Genomic DNA, 6,000 nt, shown 5'->3' with positions numbered 1-6,000 from the left:
CTTTTTCCTCATTGTTCGGTGAGTAATAGGACAGAAAATTAGACTTGAAAAGTTTTTTTTTTTGTATGGTTTTGAGCTCTGCTTAGTTTTAGTAGTCCTGTATTAGATGGATATAATGCCATTTGATGGATTTTAATCCTAAACACTTTTAATGAACAAACAGTTTCTAATTAGTTGATAACTAACTGGTCCTTCTGATGTATTTTTTGATAAGTTAATCTTGATATTCTGCTAGCCCTGATAATCCACAACTTGAGTAACTTTTCTACCCAAATCATCTAGAAAGATCCATCATAAAGTAATAACCAGTAAGCAACTATCTGATATCCAATGCACCGTTGGGGTACATCATTGGGTGTCAGAATAGATGAGTCAGAACTTTGTGATCATGCTAGATGTTATTGTATTGTACTGTAGATCACAAGATCAACATGGACAGCAATTAACCTTTGGTATCTCAATCCAAAGAGATCATATTGAATGTCAGCTGTCAAGGCCATTTCTTTGGAAGGTTGAATTTTGATTACTGTCTTATTAAGCAAAAAATCGATCGTTAAGGAGGAGATCAGAGAATGGAGATTTGTCTGAGAACTTGGCAATGCCTTGCAAATATGATAGTGAGATGATAGTTTTTGTGTGCCGTAGTTGATCGTAATGCAAGATGAGATTAGTTGAATTTGGGGATTAATTTTATTGTGGGTGTGAAATTTGATATGCAGTTAATCTCTGCTCAAACAAATCAACAGATATCAATAAGCAGTTTGTTTTAGGAAAATACAGAATAGGATGTTAAACATATAAGCAATGCATGCTAATTTGCAAAAACGAAAATTGGTGAGATAAAAAGATTAGGTTATCCATTTATTTCATTTTTTTTATTGTACACCTTCCCACACTCCCTACACCCTTTCCGCCTCCAACTATCAAGCATTGGATTCGAACCTCGAACCTAGCGGTGGGGAACACCCTAAGAGTCCTCCTTTGGTCATTAGGATTAGGTTATCCTGAGATGGGAGCAATCTGATACAACTGCTACTTATTGTTGGAAGATACAGAATAGGATGTCAAGCATATTTGCAAAGAATGTTAGCTTTGTAAATGGGTACTAATGGTTAAGACAACTTTTTCGAGAATATTCATTTATACAGCTTATTATGATTAAATTAGACATCAGAATCAATCCAAAATTTGCTAAAACAAAACTGGTTAGATAGAAAGATTAGATTCTATTGAGATGGGAGCAACTTAATACAGGTGGTGAACTATAGTAAAAACCAGTAAAATGCTTTACTTTTGAAATGTTAAATAAATCTCGTCTACACTAGCAGGAAAATGTACATAAAAGGGAATATGGCTGAAGATGGTCCAAACTATTATGGAAAAGGACTTTTTTAAGATTAACTACCTGTTACACATTTTAGCCTGAATAAGGAGGATTTGGTAAGTCATAATTCAAACAGCATAACCACTTGAACTGTTAATGGCAAGAATGAGTTTTAAACTTGAGATAAATGTTATCTTCTGACAAAACATGTCTGAGACTGTTTAGCAAATAAATATTGGTGGTTGGACCTATGTACAATGAGTTTACGAGTATTTTGTACCACTTCCAAATTTCTAGTGTGTACTGATAATAGTTTATGAGGAGTATATTCACTAATTAAACACTGTCTAACTAAAGCAATCTGTGATCAGTCTTAGTTTTTTATTTACAGAAGTGGAAAAGTAGATACTGTTGATTAATCTCATACTCACTGTTCATGATTAATTTGTTGACTTATTTGTCTGCCTCCATCACTGCTGAAAACATTGAGAAGAGAAAGATCTCAAGGAACTTGAGACAATACTGAGACCATTACAACATCTGCCAAGATTTGCCAACATAATATAAAATTAAGTTCATACTTGAATGGCTCCTCAAAATTCAGGTTTATGGACGTAATTTTTGAGTGGATCCTTGAATTTCAAAGCCCATGCTACAGAAGTTGCTTATTGTGGTAGCTTATTAAAACTTGTGGTGGCGGACTTCGACAAATGTGTTGGCTGACTTATTGATTGGGTTTTTGTCATCCACAAGCTGTGGAAGAGGACTTGTAATTGCTTAGCGGAGACCCACAGATAACAGATCGCGACATGTGTGTTGTTTCCTTGCTGACCACACTCCTTTGAAAAACACTCCCATTATTGCCTTTGCTGAGCACCATTATAAAAGAAAAGAAAAGATAAACAAAAGTTAAAGAGCAAGAATTTATCCATTGCAGCCATTTATGCGTCCAACATGCTCTCCTTTCAATTATTTATTATTTAATTCACTTTGAAATTTTATTCAAGTGCTTGCTATTTATATTGGCTTTAATATTGCTTACAGGTTACTAGTTGAAATAATAAAAGAGGGCAATTTAGCTCATTCTGATCACCAACCTGGACAAGAAGTGGATCTGGTGTGAAGTTAATAGCAAACCAGTTAACATTTTCAAAAAGAGTCCTGGAACATCACTGCAAAGCACTGTGGTTAGAGCAGACATATCAGTGTAAGGTTCAACTTCAAAGGGCAGTTCAAATTGTGGGCATGCGAATACATGTTAATTCTCATCTCCAGCTCAGTATCTTTGCCACCTAGGCAAAAGTTCAAAGGACCTTCCCATTCAAACCTAATCCTCTGAAAGCATTTCCAGATGCTGATCCTCATGCTCATTATCTTTGCATTGTAGTTGACTTTCACCTTCCTTCATTCTGGAAATGAACTTTATTTGTGATTTCCTGGATGAACTTGGATGACTCTTTATTTTTGTAACTTTTGCACCAGTAGAAATTCGGTGCACAGTTGTTGCTAGATTTATGTAATACCTAGTATTATAACAGAAAGAACAGACCATTAACTTCTTTTGCGTTAGGCCAACGAGATGTGGAAAGTCGGCCATATATCACAATAGACCTTACAACATGGGTGCATGAGATGAAAGAAATAGTTAATCCATTGAACCTTGGGATCTAGATTTTGGTCATCTTTAATCCATATCCTTCAAACTTAACCTGTTCTTGGATCATTTGCATATTTCTCTCTCTTCCTTTGGGAGTTTAAAGAACTACTGACTAACCTATTGTAGTTCTTGGATGACAGACTGCAGGCGATTAATACCCGTGAGTTGTCCTTATTCGCAGCATGCCTTGGATACTTCTTCACAAAGGAGATCATGTGGTTGAGATTGCAATATCATGGGCATTTCTACACCATCAATTGCCTAGCTGATCTTCAGTTCTTGTAAGCTGACAAACAAATTAAGTGGGAATTCATGGAGCCTCTCATGTCCAGGCTCTTGGATCCTTAACAACTCAAAGTTCTTCTTTTACTTGATGGTATTGGAGATGAAAGGAAAACTTGTCTTCGATGTCACTTGTGTCATAAAGACAGTGATTCTCCCAGTCTATGAATTGGTATTGAACGATGTGTATCTGAAAGCCAGTGTTTACTAATTTCATCAGCTCAAGTTAGCATTGGCTAAGGGCAATAGCACCTAACTCTTGTTGAGGAACCCCTCTGTAGGTAATGACCATGAAGTAGCTGATTCAGGAATGACTATGAGTATTTCTTTGCCATATAAGATAGAAGAAGGGACGGTTTCTATGTTACTTCAATTGCTAAGTACACCTAAAGTCTGTTCTTCCTCATTTTGTTTCTAGTCTTTATATATGAATGAAAATTAGCAGTTAGGAAGTACTTGTGTGAGAACATAGGTAATAAAGTTGACAAAAGAAATAGTGTAATCATCAACTTATACGATGCATAGATCATTAACAGTGTAATGGTATAAAAGATCAATTTTAATAACAAAATTATAGTAAATTAATAAAACGAATTCTAAACATAACAAGTAATTGTTAAGGGAAGAAGTGCCATGGTAAAATTTGAAGAAACCAAAAAGAAAAGAAGGAAAAGACTTTTTTGTATAAACATGCAGTGTTAAATATATTCCATATAAAATTTGATTTAGACCTTGTTTGATAATTCAATTCAATAATTAAATTTAATGGATTCAAATTGTTCAGACGCGTTTCAAAATCCAACCCAAAAGTAGAACACGTGAATTAATTAATTAAATGATACCGAATTTTCTATATAAAACTTGTTCCAAACGATAACGATAAGCGATTCATTTATCACTAATGTGATATATATATATTCAAATGTACCATCCTTTTAAATTTGTGCGGCAATAAAAAAAACTCAAGAATGCTTTGTGCGACGATCAAAATAGTAATAAAAAAAAGGTGAATTCAAGGGGTTCATAGCCATTAGGCCTTTGGCCTGGTGGTCACCACCAGTCTTGGTGGGGTGGAATTGGTTTTCTTCGATGGAGTTTCTACTCACATCGAGTCCCCCTCCCCTTTCCCTTGCTAAGTTTGGAAGTTTAGGATAGAAAAAAGAAGAATGGAAAACTTAAGTTATGAAAGAAGAGAAGAGAAGAGAAGGGATTGTTATGTTGTTTGGGAGTTTTGAGAATTAGTGGAATGATTTTGGATATGAAAATCATTAAATATTTGTTCAAGACATTTTTAAGGATAGAACAGGTATTTTAGAAAACTTTCATAAGCTTCCTCCAACTTTCTCTCCAATTTGGAAGGAAAAATTTTGCCTACTATTCATCTTCTTAAATCCTTCCATTTCCCTTTTTTTCTTTCTAACTAAAAACTAACGAATGAAGGAAAAGTTAGGCTTTGTTTGGACTACTAGTATTATAGTGTATTTCATTTTTTTACTTTTGGAACAGTAGGATTCTTAAATTCCAACGACTTGCCATGCCCCAATAATTCATCCCAATTCTGCTATCCCAAAACAGTAAAAAGGCAAAAAAATTTTCTGACCGTTGTACTGAGTCAGTGCAAACCGACAAAAGCCCCTTCTACTTTTTCTCTGTCTTCTTCTTTACTCCCCCTCTTCATCACCCCAACCATTCACTGACATACCATTCACGGAGGCTTTGTAGTTGTTCGAATTGGAGAAGTAACCAGCTTTGGGTGAAAAAACCTTCCACTTCCTGGGTCACCAATCTGATAGTTTCAATCAAGTCCAGTTCAATTAAAGATTCAGCATCGCTCAAAGGCTTGCTGCCACCGTCGACCGTCATCGTCTCCGGCATATTTAATTCTCTGCGTTTCCTCCCAATCTATAGTGTTCAAGGTACGTTTCCTTGGCTGCCAACAGTGCTTGAGATTTTTTCCTTGCAAGGATGTGCTGATTCTTTTGAGTTCGGATATATGAACAAAAGCATATGAACAGAGTCCTATTTTTCAATTTAATTAGGGTTTGGCAACATGTCGGAGCCAAATCTTCGTTCCTGAAACATATGCAAATTCCTGCATTGTAAATACTTTTATACTATTTGGTGATAAATATTTCCTTGTGGATCTCTACTGCACTAGCTCATTTTTCCCAATTTTAAGTTTGCCATATTTCAAAAATTAAATGCACTTAATTTGAAAAAGTCGCACAAGTCTACCGACATAGAACCAACATTGTTAAGCCGTAGCAAAAAATTCAGTTTGGTAATTCCATGTTTTGGCTAGCCCACTAGAGCAATTTGCACATACAGGGAAGTAATTCGAACCCACTGCCAATGAATGGAGATGCCTCTTTACGACACATGTGAATGTATTCTAGGTATTCGCTATGTCAGCTATATGGCTTCTAATGTGGTAATGATTTTTTTGTTGGTGTTGGTTGTTAGTTGGGGGAAACAATATTGGTGTTATACTTGCACAAATACTAACTGATTACACTTCTTTTGATTATTTTTTCATGCCCATTTCATTTTTCCTATTTCCCATTTGTTTAGATTGTGACCAATCAGGTACTTATCCCTATTTAAAATAAATCTGCACTTAATTTCATAGAGTTGAAGGCTTAGCTCAAATTATACGTACAGATATAGGAAGAAAAACCTTAGTTATGACATTAGCTGAAAAAATTGCATTGTATGTCCTCATAGCTGCAGTTTGTGC

This window comes from Coffea eugenioides, chromosome 10 (assembly GCF_003713205.1).
Source record: "Coffea eugenioides isolate CCC68of chromosome 10, Ceug_1.0, whole genome shotgun sequence".
In the NCBI taxonomy this organism is placed as follows: domain Eukaryota; kingdom Viridiplantae; phylum Streptophyta; class Magnoliopsida; order Gentianales; family Rubiaceae; genus Coffea; species Coffea eugenioides.
This window is presented reverse-complemented; position numbering follows the sequence as displayed.